The following is a 17,500-nucleotide window of genomic DNA, read 5'->3' as shown; positions in this document are numbered from 1 at the left end:
AGAGAGAGAGAGAAAGAATGTGTTTTAAGGAATATCAGTAATATTTCGGCCAACAATACACCATACCCAGAATACAGAGAGAGAGAGAGAGAGAGAGAGAGAGAGAGAGAGAGATGCTTTTTAAGGAGCATCTGGCAAATCAAGTGGATCAACACATGACGAAATAGGATACACAACTGTCATTTTAACACGCAGTCCAATCGAGTACATGAACAGATAGATTTTGGTCGCTTCAAGTATCCTAGGTATTATTATTGTCACAATTATTATTAATATTAACTAACATTCGCACAGAACGAGCCTAAAAGACCAGAGAAAATTTATTAAAAAAAGGAAAACAAAATAGAGAGAAGATAATAACGAAGACATGGCTCAACAAAGAAAAGGACCCTCATTCGAAAATGACATCTCTTGAACTCACAATCAAAGAGATTATTAACATTGATAATAATTAAATGACCAACTGACAAAATGACAAAATGACAGACAAAAATGACAACAAAAGAGAAAATCCTTCTCAGGATTACTGGAATCCCGAGAAGGATCCTACGAAAAATGAGTAAGGGAAATCCTTATTGGTCTGTGTAGACAGATAAAAAAATATATATATAAATATATATATTCATATAAAAGAACTGAAGGTTAATCTCTTGTTCTTTTCGAATGGAGTTTGGGTCACTGAACTATGAAAGCATGGCCTTACTTATTTATATTTTAGGTATTCAGGCTCGTCCAATCGGCTGGCAGTATTCATATATGATATAGCCTACAATGTTTTGTATTTCATGATGAATTATACATACTCATATATGTATATATATATACTGTATTATATATATATATATATATATATATATATATATATATATATATATATATATATATATATATTTATATACACTATGTCTGCATCTATATATATGCATATATGTATATAAATTTTCACCAATTTGTAATCACAGATGACTGTCCCATAACAGAAACCAATGAGAAAGGTGAATAAAAAGGGACCCTAACATTACAGCCTGTCTGTCTTATAAAACATATATTTCAGTACATATGAAAATAAGGTAAACATTACCAGCTGAAGAATCGTAATCAATCTCTCTCTCTCTCTCTCTCTCTCTCTCTCTCTCTCTCTCTCTCTCTCTCTCTCTCTCTCCTACCAACCAACCGTTACAATTACACTGACCGTTTCTCCCCCGGCCGTCCTTTCGTCACGAACCTTCAAAGAGAGAAAATAAAAGAACAGTTTTAAATGGTTTCGTCTCGAGCGCCAGAGAAGAGGACCAGCAGCCTCTAATAGGGCAAAAGGTTATATAAAATAATTTTGTTCTTTTTTTTTAACGTCCTTTGACAAAATAACGTCACAATAACCGTGGTCCTCGAAAGAATAAAATTTGTATTGATAAAATGTATAAAATACAAACAAATATGGAATGATAAGGTTACAAAATAATTTTTTAATTTTTTCTGTTTTTTTTTCAACGTCCCCGGAAAATAGCGTCACGATAACCGTGGTCCTCGAAAGAATAAAATTCGAACTGATACAATATTTAAAATAGAAATAAATATGGAATGACGAGATTACAAAATACTTTTTAAAATTTTTCCGAGTGTTTTAATGTCCACTGATAAAATAGCGTCACAATAACCGTGGTCATTGACGCCCGATATGTTCACTGAGGAAAAATCCTCGAAAGAATAAAATTCGTACTGACACACTATATAAAATATAAATAAATATGGAATGATAACGTTATAAAAAATTTGACATTTTTTTCGAGTTTTTTAACATCCTTTGATAGAATAGCGCCACAATTACCGTGGTCACGGACACCCGATATATTCATTGAGTAGAAACTCCTCGAAAGAATGAAATTCATGTTGATACAATATATAAGATACAAATAAATTGATACAATATAAAAATACAAATAAATATAGAATGATAAAGTGTTATTTATTTTCAAAACTCTGTTGATTGATTGAATTACCAATGCAAGGAGAAAAAATAAAAAAGGAGTGGGTTTTGAACATACTAAATTGTTACTTAAAGTTATTATCTCCTCCTTTTGATCCTCCTCCTCCTCCTTCTCCTCATCATCATCATCATGCCTTTCCTGTGCTTTGTCTTCCACTGAGCTCCCACTCCATCTCAGATGAAGCCTCGTTAATATACTAAGATTTCCAGACCACTAAAGCCTCTCCTCCTCCCTGTCTTCTCCTCCTCAATTCTCCTTGAAGCACATTCAAATTGGTCCAACTCCAAATCAATAAACACTAGGTCTTTTTGACGTCCACTAGATTTTAAATTTAAAACAACTGACGCTATCGCGTATACCAAGCTCTCGTGGGTTATTCGAAGGACATGTCCAGACCATCTCTGTTTGCCTGAATTCATTAGGTTGATTCATTTTCCCTTTGTTGACCAATTATCCTTGAAGTGCACATTACAAATATACAAAAAAATAACGCACTGGTTTAAATACCGGAATATACTTTCAAACACTACATTCTTTTACGAAAAATAACAGTGAGCATTTTAAATTTAAAACAACAAAAGAATATAAATGATAACAATCATGAATAGGACGCCGTAATCTACGAAAATAATCGTCATCCTGTTATGCGTTATCATTATCACCTTTATTACTACTTTACTTTGAGAATTATGATGCTGATGGTGCAACAGTGTCATCACCCGCATCATCATCGCCACTATCAATAGTGTTGCTAAGCACAAAAATGTACATATGAGCATGAAAGTACAAAGCATGTACACGGTTACACATTGTATTCATACATATATATATATAGTATATATATATATATATATATATATATATATATATATATATATATATATATATATATATATATATAAATATATATATATATATATATATATATATATATATATATATATATATATTTATATATATATATATATATATATAGCAATACTTTGATTATAAAGAAGAAATATATTTGTACAAATATATATATATTTCGTCTTTATAATCCATATTATTAAAGTTGGCCCTACCTGTAGTTATATATATATATATATATATATATATATATATATATATATATATATATATATATATATATATATAAGTGTTGGCAATAGTATTTCATACACCTAAATATATATGTGGTGTATTTACAGACATGTAATTAGCAACGGCTATAAAGGGTCCTTTTGTCAAAACCTTGATTTCCACGGGAAGGTTTTACACGCTGACACCCAAATTTCACAGCGCAAATGACCTCTGGTCCTGCCACGCCTCGCTCACTATGCGTCGTCCCGACAGTGACGAAAACCCTATTTTTTTTTTTATATGGGGAATTCTGTCCGACTTTCACCGAAATATCGAGAGGAAATATATATATTTGTTTTATATATATATATATATATATATATATATATATATATATATATATATATATATATATATATATATATATATATATATATATATATATATATATATATATATATATGCCGTATTATATATATATATTTCAATTATACGAGTATAATGTTTTTATGTTTTATTTTTTTACAAATACTACCTATATATCGTGGCTAAATTTCCTGACATAAAGAAGAAATATATTGTATTTTATATATGTCACAGGTATAATATATTATTTTTACTGACACAGGTATAATACTAATATAGATATTGATCCATACATTTTACTAATACAGGTATATATATATGTATATATATACATATATATGTATATATGTATATATATATACTGACGGGTATACATGCATGAATATAACCATGCATATTTACCAGTGTCAAAATACAATGAAGTCGTCCTAAGATCTCTTAAACTGAGTAAAGAAAAAAAAATTGTCTTCAAATATAAGCTTACTTTTATTTTTGCTACACTTTCGTCCAATATAGATATTGTCTTTATGTTTTATTTTACTAATTACAGGATTAAAGGTCAATATATACAGGCAGTATGTCATAGGTTAAAGGAAAACCTATAATTTCTGACGCAACATCAAAGTGTTATCATACAAAGAAAATAAAGGTTTTATAAATGTCTGAAGTTGATACGTGCGTTTTGTATCTGTTTTTGAATATACTAAGGAAATTAGAATTCAAAGTGTTAAAATGAGAAAGATAAAAAAAAGAGTCAGTCATAACATAAATTTACTATACAGAGTATATATATCTGATATTAAATATAGTATATATAAATATATAAGATAAAAGTATATATATATAGATATATATATATATATATATATATATATACATATGTATTGTATCTGTTTATATATATATATATATATATATATATATATATATATATATATATATATATATATATATATATATATATATATATATATATATATATATATATATATATATATATATATATATATATATATACATCACGAAGAAAACTGAAAGAAAAATTCAAAACGAAATCAAACAAGATCAAAATAAATGAGAAAATTCAAAATAAATTCAAACAAAATAAACACCACGAATAAAAAAAAGCCTGTAAGGAAAATTCAATATAAACTCAAAGAAAATAAACATCATCAATAAAAAGAGTCTGGTAGAAAAATTCAAAATCGAACCGAGAAAAAATGTTCAAAATAAACATCGCCAATTAAAAACAAAGCCTTGATGAAAAATCCTTCCATAAAAACAAACCTAAAACGAGAAGAACAAAACTTAAAATAAAAAAAACTTAAAACGAGAAAAACAAACTACAAAAAAAATTAAAATGAAAAAAAAAAACTGCAAAAAAACTTAAAACGAAAAGCATAACTGCAAATAAAAAAACTTAAAACGAAAAAAAGCTGCAAAAAAAAAACTTAAAACGAGAAAAATAAAACTGCAAATAAAAAACTTAAAACGAGAAAAACAAAACTGAAAAAAACTTAAACCGAGAAAAACAAAACTGCAAAAACTTAAAACTGGAAAACAAAGCTACAAATAAAAAAAAATTTAAAACGAGAAAAACAAACTGCAAAAAACTTAAAACGAAAAACAAAACTGCAAATAAAAAAAACCTAAATCGAAAAAACAAAACCCAAAAAAAAAAAAAAATTAAAACGAGAAAAACAAACCTTCAAAAAAAAAAAAAAAAAAAAAAAAACAGCCTTCCATGTGAGCGAAGGCAAACACTGAACGGTGATTATAACGTGCCATTCGTGGGAGGCCGGACCGAAGGAAGTCACCAAGCACCGTAATTGCGTCCGTTATCTTCACCGCTCGAGGGGCAAGGCGACGGGGAGAGAGAGAGAGAGAGAGAGAGAGAGAGAGAGAGAGAGAGAGAGAGAGAATGATGCTTCAATTTGGGGGAGACCAGGTGTGGTGATCCTTTATTTATTTTTTTGGAAAGTATGTGTGTGTGTGTATATATATATATATATATATATATATATATATATATATATATATAAATATATATATATATATATGTATATATATTATTTATATATATATATGTATATATATTATTTATAAAAATATATATATAAATCTGTATAAGTATTTAAATGAATATATAAAAAAATAACTACTAATAAATATGGAAAATTTTGGCTAAGAGCAAATATATATCAGCGAATTTTGAGTGACAGAAGGAAGTATCTCTTAATACCGTCTATACTATGAACATTTTTGCAATCAAAAGTTATGTGATGATTGAATTATTATTATTATTATTATTATTATTATTATGAAACAAGTCTACAGGGTCATGAACATGCAAAGCATGCCTCTGCAAAATAAGCTAACCTGCATGTGAAACGCCCACCCCTCCAAAAAAAATAGATGAGAAAATAGGAAATACTGATAAATAAATATTACTCAACATGCATATAATATATGCTCTAGATTACATTATGTTTAGTACTCTCCTTATATACTCACTTCTAAAATATACCTTAACCTGTTTCTCATGAGGCTACTTAACCCACAGAGGCGAACAGTCTTCCAGTTTTCTAACAATGGTAGATCTTGAGACATGAAATATGTAGCATTAGTTTATTATCTCTTGTTTATACAAGAAGACTTACGAACAGTACATACTACTCTGGAAAAACTAATTGATAAACCTTGCAAGTACTGTATACTTGAAGCTTGGAGGTGATGGTAACACGAGGTATCATCCATTACTTAAAACCATCAGCCACAGAGCTTACCAATGCAAGCAACCATGTAGCGAGAGCCTTGTGCCAGATTAATGAAGATCGATCAATAAAGTCTTGTTTTTCCTGGGGTACAGCCTCCTATCCAAAATGACTACACCAATACTAATGCCTTCCGGATCACTGTTATACGACTGGCAGCAAATCATTTCACTTCTGGGGGAGAGGATAACTGTAAGAAAGATCAACAGGGCACGAACATGTGGAGAGATCAGAAGTAAGTTACAAGAAGGCTGTAGGCGTGTTAGTGATGAGTTTTGTTACAAGGAATTACAGTGGCGTTTAGGGAATGGGGAGACGTTATAAATATACCCAGGAGAGAGAGAGAGAGAGAGAGAGAGAGAGAGAGAGAGAGAGAGAGAGAGAGACACGGAAAGCGTTCATAATGCTGTGTTTCAAAGCGAATAATCTACTACCGGGTCTTCTGATTCGGGAACGTTATGAGATTTTGGGTCGAGTAAATCATACCCACTGACCTCGATCCCACTTCAGGGGGTAATGAATGCCTCACGAATAACCCGAGGCCACTGAACAATCGCCCGAGGCCGACCCAGAAATACCCAGGACATAATACATGACTCCATCAAACACACTCATGAACATCTATCTGCTTGTTACACGACCCAGCTGCGTTATTATTATTAAAGAGCTTATTATTATTATTATTATTATTATTCAATAGTTCAGTTATTATTATTATTATTATTATTATTATTATTATTATTATTATTATTATTATTATTATTATTATTATTATTATTATTATTATTATTCGGAAGCTGAACCCTATTCATATGGAACAAGCTCACCATTAGGCCACTGACTTCAAAAATTCAAGTTTCCAAAGAATATTATTATTATTATTATTATATTATTATTATTATTATTATTATTATTATTATTATTCAGAAGTTGAACCCTATATTCATATGGAACAAGCTTCAACCTATTCATATGGGCCCACTGGAATTGAAAAAATTCAAGCTTCCAAAGAATATTATATTATTATTATTATTATTATTATTATCATTATTATTATTATTATTATTATTATTATTATACAGAAGATGAACCTTGGTCATATGGAAAAGCTCCACCAGGGTCACTGACTTGAAAAATTCAAGCTCCCAAAAAGAATATTATTATTATTATTATTATTATTATTATTATTATTATTATTATTATTATTATTATTATTCAGAAGACGAAACCTATTCATATGGAACAAGCCCACCACAGGGGCCATTGTCTTGAAATTCAAACTTCCAAAGAATATTATGATCATTAGGGAAATATAAGAGGAGGTATAAGGAAATACAAAAGAAAGAGATCCCACTTATTAAAAAAGAAAAAAATAAAACTAATAAACAGATGAAGTTCCAATTGCGCATCATCCTCTGAAGGGAGGCTGTTCCACAGTCCAATGGTGTGAGGAACAAAGGACCTCTGGAACTGAGGAGATGCAATGCGTTGCTACCCTAATGCTATTCTCCTTGCATTTTAATACATTTTCATTAATTTATTTTTTTTTCTTTTAATAACCGAGATCTCTTCTTTCTGTATTTTCCTTTACCTCCTCTCAATTCTTCCTAATGAACGCCATACTCTTTGGAAGCTTGAATTTCAAGTCGGTGGTCCCTTTGGTGGGCTTGTTCCATTATGAATAGGGTTCAACTTCTGAATAATAATAATAATAATAATAATAATAATAATAATAATAATAATAATAATAATTAAATGTTTGAGAAGTTACAGAGGAGAAATCATTTCCCATTCTAATTCATTCATCAAACTGAAAGACAGTTACTGGGGAAGGGGAAGGGAAGGGGAAGGAAGGGAAGGGGGAAGGGAAGGGGAAGGGAAGGGGAAGGGAAGGGGTAAGAGAGAGGGAGGGAGGTGAAACGATGAAGACGCCAGTTAACTGTGTTAACAAGTCAGTAATCGTCAAGAAGGTTCATGCCTTTGGGAGTTACGGCGCAAAGTCTTCAGGGGAGGGGCGGGGGTGGGAAGAGAATCTAAACAGTTTGGTGGATATTGGGAAGATGTGGAGGAGGAGGAGGAGGAGGAGGGGAGGAGGTGAGGAGGGAGGAGGAGGAGGAGGAGGAGGAGGAGGAGGAGGAGTGATAGAACTAACACGATGGCGAGCTGTTTCAACACAGAAGTGCGACCTCTTGTTGACATAACCGTTCATGGGATCAACGCATCTTGAAATGTCGTTCAGTTTAAACTGGATTTCGAAAATACATGCGTGCATGCTTACCTAAATACGTACATGCGCACATATACATGCATACATACATACATACATACATACATAAACACTGAAAGAAAAGACTGACAAATGTTATATAAAAGCTTTCTCTTTCTCTATGTGTGTTTATATATATATATATATATATATATATATATATATATATATATATATATATATATATATATATATATATATACATATATATATATATACATATATATACAGAATAAATTAATGGCTATATATGTATTGTATATATACTGTATGTATAATTTATATATATAAATATATATATGTATATTTATATATAAATATATATATACTGTATATATATTTATATAAATAACATATACATATATATATTATATATATAAATATATATATATATATATATATATATATATATATATATTTACATATCCATTAATTTATTATTAAAAAACCATCTACTAATTCGACATCTACTCATTTTTCCAATATAATAATTTCGAGTGGTATGAAGGCGTTACCTTAGCAACGCTGAAAGGCTTGTCTAACTGTAATCTTAATTTCCAATTAGTCACGGTACATAACGCTTCGGCCTCGATGGCCACATCAGGTGTAACGCCAGTTTATATCAGTCAATCAATCAATCAGTCATTGACTCACCCTAAACAATTGAAGGGCGAGGAGAAAGACATACAAATATACAGAGATAGGCAAGGGAGACCATAATATATATATATATATATATATATATATATATATATATATATATATGTATACATATGTATATTAATATATATATTTATATAGATTATATTTTATATATACAGTACGTACATATATATGTAAACACACACACATATATATAATATACATAAGATATATGTATATATGTATATTATATTTATAATATATATACATATGTATAATTTATATATATATATATACATATACATATACATACACACAATAAAAACAGGGAGCCACACGTCCACCTGTCCAAAATTCTCTCCCTGCCTCTGGTTTCAACTTGACCTTAATCTTGAACTTTGTTGGTCTTCTTAATCTTTTCCTTTTTTGAATGACTCGAAAAATTTCCGCTTCAGTGACTGGTGTGCCTGACGAGAAGAAAACATTTGCACTTTCATCTAAGAGTGACGTGACTTGATGCATTCCGAGCCCTGCGATTTATACACGCAAGAAAATACCTCGCCGTAAACGCGGAGATGTCAACATGATACCACGCATGCACACACACACACACAAACACACGTGTGTATATATATATATACATATATATATATATTAGAAAATTCACTAATAATAATAATAATAATAATAATAATAATAATAATAATAATAATAATAATAATAATAATAATAATAATAATTTGGCAGCAGACCCTCTTTTAAATAGAATTCTATTGAATATTATTAGCTGCTTCAGCTGCATTTATTTGTAGAAGACTTTTCTATTTTCTGTTATTGCGGACTTCTCTTCCAGTGGAGGTGTGTGTTGACAACTCATTGTCATTCGCCAGGAAAAGTCAAAATCTGATTCATTTTATATATTTATACAGCTGGTTCTATACAAATTGTATAGAACCAACTGTATAGAATATATAAAGAAGAGAATCCAGATTTGACTTTTTCCCATGAATGACAAAATATAGAAGAGTTGTTAGCACGCACCACCAAGAGAAGTCCGCAATATGAAAATAGAAAAAGTCTTCTACAAAATAAATGCAGCTGAAGCAGCAATAATATTTCAATAGAACAATAATATAATAATAATTTTCGTTGAATGATGATGATGATGATAATAAAAATAATAAAAATAATATTTTTCGTTGATAATAATAATAATAATAATAATAATAATAATAATAATAATATTAATTATTATTATTATTATTATTATTACAATATCAGGCGAACAAATTATTTCTCATATTTGTTCACAGGACAGATTTAATAAGCATAAAAACAGACATAAAATTGCAGATATTGAACACGCACTCTGGAACAATAGAGAGAGAGAGAGAGAGAGAGAGAGAGAGAGAGAGAGAGAGAGAACGGGTAAAATGCTTCGGCCAAAAAAAATAAAACATTAGATAATAAGAAGTAACATTACGAAATGCTGAATTAAGTAGATATTCAACCTTCCCCTTAGAATAAAAGTACGTTACGCACGAACGCAAAGTAGGAATGAAAAAATATAAAAATAAAACGTATACATAACTAATGGCAATTATCAAAAAAAGAAATATAAAATGAACTGATTAAGGCGTAATGCTTATCGCACAATTATTACGTAAATGACAGATAAATAAGCATTCGATTAAAATAATAATTACTTAAATAAAAAGAAAAACGAATCAAATAAGAATAAAATTTTATTTATCAGTTAAACAGGCGACATTCAATTTGTTACGTAACTTGATATTTGGGTGATCGTTTGGAATGCGGCTGGACAGGTACCGACGACAAGGTCGCTAGAAAATTCACTGATAATAATAATAATAATAATAATAATAATAATAATAATAATAATAATAATAATAATAATAATAATAATAATTTTCGTTGAATGATGATGATGATTATGATAATAATAATAATAAAAACAATAAAAATATTTTTCGTTGATAATAATAATAATAATAATAATAATAATAATAATAATACACACACATTATTATTATTATTATTTCAAACATCAGGCGAACAAATTATTTCTCATATTTGTTCAGAGGACAGATTTGATAAGCACAAAAACAAAGACATAAAAATGCAGATATTGAACACTCACTCTGGAACAACAGAGAGAGAGAGAGAGAGAGAGAGAGAGAGACTGAATTCCTCCGGGACGAGTTTCATTGAAGATAAATCAATTATGGATGAGCAACTCGCGAGTCAAACGACATATTGGTGTGTACCAAATATATATGAAAAAAAAGGACTGGATGAATGGAAAAGGGGAATGGAAGAATGAATGGATGAAGAAATGAATGAATGGATGAATGAATGAATGAATACATGGAAGAATGAATAGGCGGATGAATGGATGAATGAATGAATGGAAGAATGGATGGATGAATGAAATAATGAATGGAAAAAGGGAATGGGAGAATGATTATATGAATGAATGAAAGAATGAATACATGGAAGAATGAATAGTTGATAGAATGAATAAACGGATGAATGAATGAATGAATGAATGAATGAATGAATGAATGAAAGAATGGATGGATGAACGAAAGAATGAATTATTGGACGACGAATGAAAGAGTGGATGAATAAATGGAAGAATGAATGGATGAAAGAATGAATGCATGAATGAATGGAAGTATGAATAAACGAATGGAATACTGAATGAATGGAGGAATGAGTGGATGAGTGAGTGAATGAATGGATGAGTAAACATGATAGAGAAAAAAGAAACAAACTTCTGAATAAGAAATGAATCAATGAAGATAAGAGTACTTTACATTCACTGTATAAATGCATTCAAAAGGATATACAAGAATGAGAAAATATCTATTTGAAGAGAAACCTCAAAAGGACAAAGGAACGATGAAGAAAATGATAATGCATGAATAAAAAAAAATGAAAAGTATTTACAAAGAATGCTTGACTAATAACTGATAAATGATGAAAACCACGAGTAAAATGAAAGGTCCTAAATGATAATAAATAAGCGGAAAAATATAAATTAATAAAAAGGAAACGATTGAGAAAAAAGGTGTTTCAGAAAGTGGTGTTAAAAGGACGAGAAACCGAATCAATAAAATATAAAATTTACGCCAAAGGCCAAGCGCTGGGACCTATGAGGCCATTTAGTGCTGAAACGGAAATTGAGAGTAAAAAGGTTTGAAAGGTGTAACATGAGGAAAACCTCACAGTTGCACTATGAAACAATTGTTAGGAGAAGGTGGAAAGCGAGATGGACGAAAGAGAATATGAATGGAGGTACAGTAAAAGGGATGAAGAGGGAAGCAGCTACGGGCCGAAGGGACGTTGCAAAGAACCTTAAACAATGCCTACAGTGCACAGCGTGAGGTGCACTGACGTCACTAGCCCCCTACGGTGACGAGAACCCGAGGTTTTGGAGGACTCTGAGGGGCTGAAAACAGGCTCGAATTAAAAGGAACAACATCTGCTGAAGTGCCTGGATCATGTAGAGGGAACGGGAGAAAATGGACTGGTGAAAAATAGCGTGTAAAATTCTTAAGAGCGAAAGTAATTGCTAGGCGTAGACGAATGGTCCAGCATGACTAAAATATAAAATATGAAACGATGTTTGTAAGATTAGTGTTAATAAACCTATGGTGGTTTCTTGCATATGTTTCTTATTCTCGATTCTACAAAACCAACAGTAGAAGACATTACTGACCTTCTCTGAATTTATAATCTTTCAGGAGAAAAATGGCTTTCCCCTGATACATAAACCCATTTGTCAGTATAAATATATATATGTGTATATATATATATATATATAAACATATATTTATATATATATATGTATATAATATATATACATAATTATATATATATATATATATATATATATATATATATATATATATATATATATATATATATATATCTATATATATATATAAGTATACACATACACGCAGGTATTTAAAAACACACTGCATCACAAGGAAGAAAGAAACTAGGACAGCAGTTTCATCAAAGCCTTCTTACGCATTCTGTTACGCTCATACTGTACTTGAGTTAACTGTACTAAACTCACGCCGCACGAAAACACCACATTACAAAGAACGATAATCTTACTTAAGCGTGACTTTCGTGAGTTTGCTCAGGCTCCTGTGACGCCATTAAACGAATGCTTTAGGAAAAAGTTGGCGTGAGGGAGAGTGTTTTTTTTTTAAATATATAGTAATTTCAGACCATTCATTCTTGCTTCGTTGTCAGCGTAAGGAACTACCTACTTGCCGCGGAAATGTATTGAAATATCTATAAAAATTATAACGAAAACAAATATAGCAAAATGAAAACTTTATAAAAAACGTACGAATGCACAAATGAAAATAATAAATACTTCTCATCTCAATCATCTTTCACCAGTTTTCTTCTTTATTATCTCAGCATGTCTCCAGGGATGAAGACGCTAGCCACGTGTCCTTTTTCTCGAACGGGCTAACGGTACTACCTATCCGCCGGGAGCTGGGTTGACTGGGGAGAGGCAAGCCAAGGTCGTACTGTAGATCTTTCAAGTTTAAGTAAGCCCACTGCTCTATCACTGAGCCATGGCATGCACTTCTGTTTACACACACATACTCACACACAAACATATATATATGCATATATGTATGTATGTATATATATATATATATATATATATATATATATATATATATATATATATATATATATATATATGTGTGTGTGTATATATATGTGTGTATATATATATATGTATATACTTCAGCCCCAAAAATACATAGCACCAAAACTTGAACAAACTGAACTAACACCCAATAAAAATAAATAAAAAAAAAGAACATCTGCGGTTAACCCACTTCATTCAAACAATAAAAGAACAGAGAACAAAAGAATAAAAAAAAAATTAAGAACAAAATTTGACCACTACCTCCAGCATCAACCAGGTAACCCCCCACCCCCCAACCCCAGCCCAAAAACGAGACCAAGAAACTGTTCCTTATATTTTCCAGCGTCGAGGTCATACAGTGTCCCAAAAGTCCCCCTCCCCACAACTCCATCCCCTCTCCCCCCCTCCACCAATACATTTTTCAGCATCTGGTGAGCGTGCAGACATGATGCTCATCTTCAGGGGAGGAGGAGGAGGAGGAGGAGGAGGAGGAGGAGGAGGGGGAGGGAAAAAAGGAGGGGGGGGAGGCGGTCGACGTAACGGGTGTGGCTCGTCTCGGAAAGATAAGGTTTAAGTCACGTCTTCTCTCTCTCTCTCTCTCTCTCTCTCTCTCTCTCTCTCATATGAAAGGCAGCGGGAATGATGTTGAAAAGCAGCTAACGGTAGTGGACAACTGACCGAAGAAGAATTTTCTGGAGAGAGAGAGAGAGAGAGAGAGAGAGAGAGAGAGAGAGAGAGAGAGAGAGAGAGAGAGAGAGAAAGGAAAACTGGAAATAAAAATTGCACAAAACGAACAATTTCCTAAGAAGCAATAAATTAATCTATGTGATTTTAATTTCTCGGTGTTAGCTCAATCAGACAAACAATTCAAACTAATGTAAATTGCCTAAGCATCTTTCCACATCTACAGTTACCTTCTACACTCCTGAAGATATTCCCTGAATTCTATAACCTCCCGCATTTCAAGGAGCGTGTCTATCATTTCTTTCGCTTTACCCCTCCTTTCTCCTTCATTCAGGCCTGGGCTGTATAACGACATTAGGTTGCTTACTCACAAAACTGGCTCTGGTCGGAGCTTGGAAAGATGACCGCCAGTGCACCTGAGTTCCCGGTGATTATCTTTGGTGACATAAGAATGGGATCGCGGCTGCATCCCGAAACACAATGTGTAAATAAATATGCAAGAGACCTTAGGAATCGGGCTTGAGCGGTTAATGAGTAATAATGAGGGTGACAAGGTAGTGAATAAGCAGGTCTATTGTCCTTTTTAATAAAAGAAAAAATAAAACAAAAATCCAAAATAAAATTTGGAACAGATTAACGTGAAGGAAGTCCATTGAAATCCAGTAAATTACATTTTCTAAAAAAAAAAAAAAAAAAAACAACAGTAGTTCGAAAACTGACAATTAAAAAAATCATTATACATGTTCTAAAAAAAAACTGGTGTTTGAAAAACCGAAAGTGAAAAAAAAATTCATTACAGCTTTTATCTCAGCACGAAATTCCTTAAAAGAAAAACTGTAAAAAAAATTCTGCAAAATCCACAGACATACACGAATTAAAACATTATTTTCAATACAAACCAGTTTCAAATGAAGCTGACATTTATAGAGGTTTTAAAAGTCAGGCCCCCACGTAGGTAATTATGCCAGGAGACAGTTACAAGCAAAAGCAGTACTGTTCTTGGGAGCTTCCCAACTCCTTTTCCCGTAATTGAACTGATCGTAGAATTTAGGCCAAACGCCAAGCACTGGGACCGACGAGGTCATTCAGCGCTGAAACGGAGATTTACGGTAAAAGGAAAACCTCAAAGCAGTCATTATGAATCAACTGTCAGGAGAGGGTGGAAAGTAAGACGGAAGAAAGGGAATGTGAAAGGAGGTACAGTAAAAGGAACGAAAGGGTTTCAGCTATGGGCCGAAGACACGCCGCAAAGAACCTTAAGCAATGCCTACAGTGCACCGCATGAGGCGCACTGACGGCACTAACCCGCTACGGGTTTTTTTTTGAAGATGTTCACTTCACACAAAGATAAACAATTTCAATTATTTAAAAGTTTTCGATAGAAGACACTAGATGGCACTGATAAAATGGAGAGTTTTTTTTTTTTTGAAAACAGGGAGGTCAGTTTATCAGGGAAATGACCAATTTACCAACAAAAAACTAAAATAAAGATAAATATTTCCTGATTAAAAAATAAATCAGGTCATATTCCACAACCAACATTGCTGACAAATAAAGATAAATATTTCCTGATTTTTCAAGAAAAAAAATAAAAAATCAAGTCAGATTCCAAAACCATCATTACTGATAAGAATTTCAGTCAACTTCAGTTACAAAAAATATAAATAATTAAAATGCTATATAGCGTTTTAATTATTTATATTTTTTGTAATAGTTCACTTATATCTCTTTGCATGTAGCTCTTTTGCTGTTAAATTCAAACAATTATGATCATTATTACCAAATAACTGTGTTTGTAAACATTCGCACACACACACACATGCTACAGAGTCTATTTAGAAAGGTTCTTTATAATATATATATATATATATATATATATATATATATATATATATATATATATATATATATATATATATATATATATATATATATATATATATATATATATATATATATATACTGTATAACCAACCACTCACCAAACATTACAGCAATGCTAAAAGTGACTGTGCAATCCTCGTAACATCCCGAGCCTCGCGCCAGGAAACCTCAGCTGAAATAAAACAGATAAAAATAATTATAATGCTATTACATATATAACCAACTGTTCAGCAAACAGTATTACGACAGCAATGCCAAAAGTGACTGTGCAATCCTCATAACATCCCGAGTCTCGTGTCATCCTCTTGAACCGATGCCTTTTGCAATGTTAACGACCTGGGAGAATCCAGGTCACGACCTAAATCGAGAGGCGGGGGACAAAACGAAAGGGAACAACAACACCGAGCTTTAAAGGCGTGGGAACAAAGAAGAAGAAGAAGAAGAAGAAGAAGAGTGTGGACAAGGAACGTCCCTTAAAGGGACGCAGGTACGACAGGTGAGAAAGCTGTTGAGGGAATCAAGGGGGTACCGAGAAGGGGAATAATTAATAATTCATAAATGTAAGGATAAACTTATAAAATGTGACTTATAAAATAAGCAATGTCGTGAATTAAATCGAAGAAAATAATTTTGATACGAAGGAACTATAAAATAGAAATATTGAAGTATATTAGGTAACGAATGAGAAAGACATGTCAAGTAATGAGCAGAGATAAAAAAAAAAACGGGAAATACATAGATAGGTAAATAAATAACATAAATGAACACTAAAATACATAAGAAAATGTGTAATATATAAATAAATAAATTAACGATAAATGCAAAAATTAAATAAATAATATTGCTTTCAGGATTCGCGCAGCCACTTTAATGCATAATAGCGAACCATGCTTCTGTGAGATTAATATTCTCATAAATGCAGATTCATACCTTATCATCAATTTTCCGCATGACATTTTCATGCTTTCAAATATAATGGTACAAAAAAAAAAGGCCATTAATAAACAGAATGCATCAGAAGAATGAAGCACATTTCTAAAGACTTAAAACTAGTGTTGTGATTTTCACTAAGAGGCATACACAGAAATATATATATATATATATATACATAATTATATATATATAT

General features: G+C 31.3%; 1 protein-coding gene across 1 annotated transcript in view; it reads right to left on the bottom strand.

The window, feature by feature from the left end:
• The window catches only part of LOC136833241 (uncharacterized), a 474,008-nt gene that overhangs the window by 390,314 nt on the left and 66,194 nt on the right, over positions 1–17,500 (bottom strand). Inside the window, exon 2 of the transcript XR_010851387.1 lies at positions 16,473–16,546. The gene's annotated coding sequence lies outside the window, so the exon portion shown is untranslated. The remainder of the gene's footprint in view (positions 1–16,472; positions 16,547–17,500) is intronic.

This window comes from Macrobrachium rosenbergii, chromosome 51, assembly GCF_040412425.1.
Source record: "Macrobrachium rosenbergii isolate ZJJX-2024 chromosome 51, ASM4041242v1, whole genome shotgun sequence".
Taxonomy (NCBI): Eukaryota; Metazoa; Arthropoda; class Malacostraca; order Decapoda; family Palaemonidae; genus Macrobrachium; species Macrobrachium rosenbergii.
The sequence above is the reverse complement of the archived record's forward strand: the minus strand, read 5'-3'. Positions and strand labels throughout refer to the sequence as shown.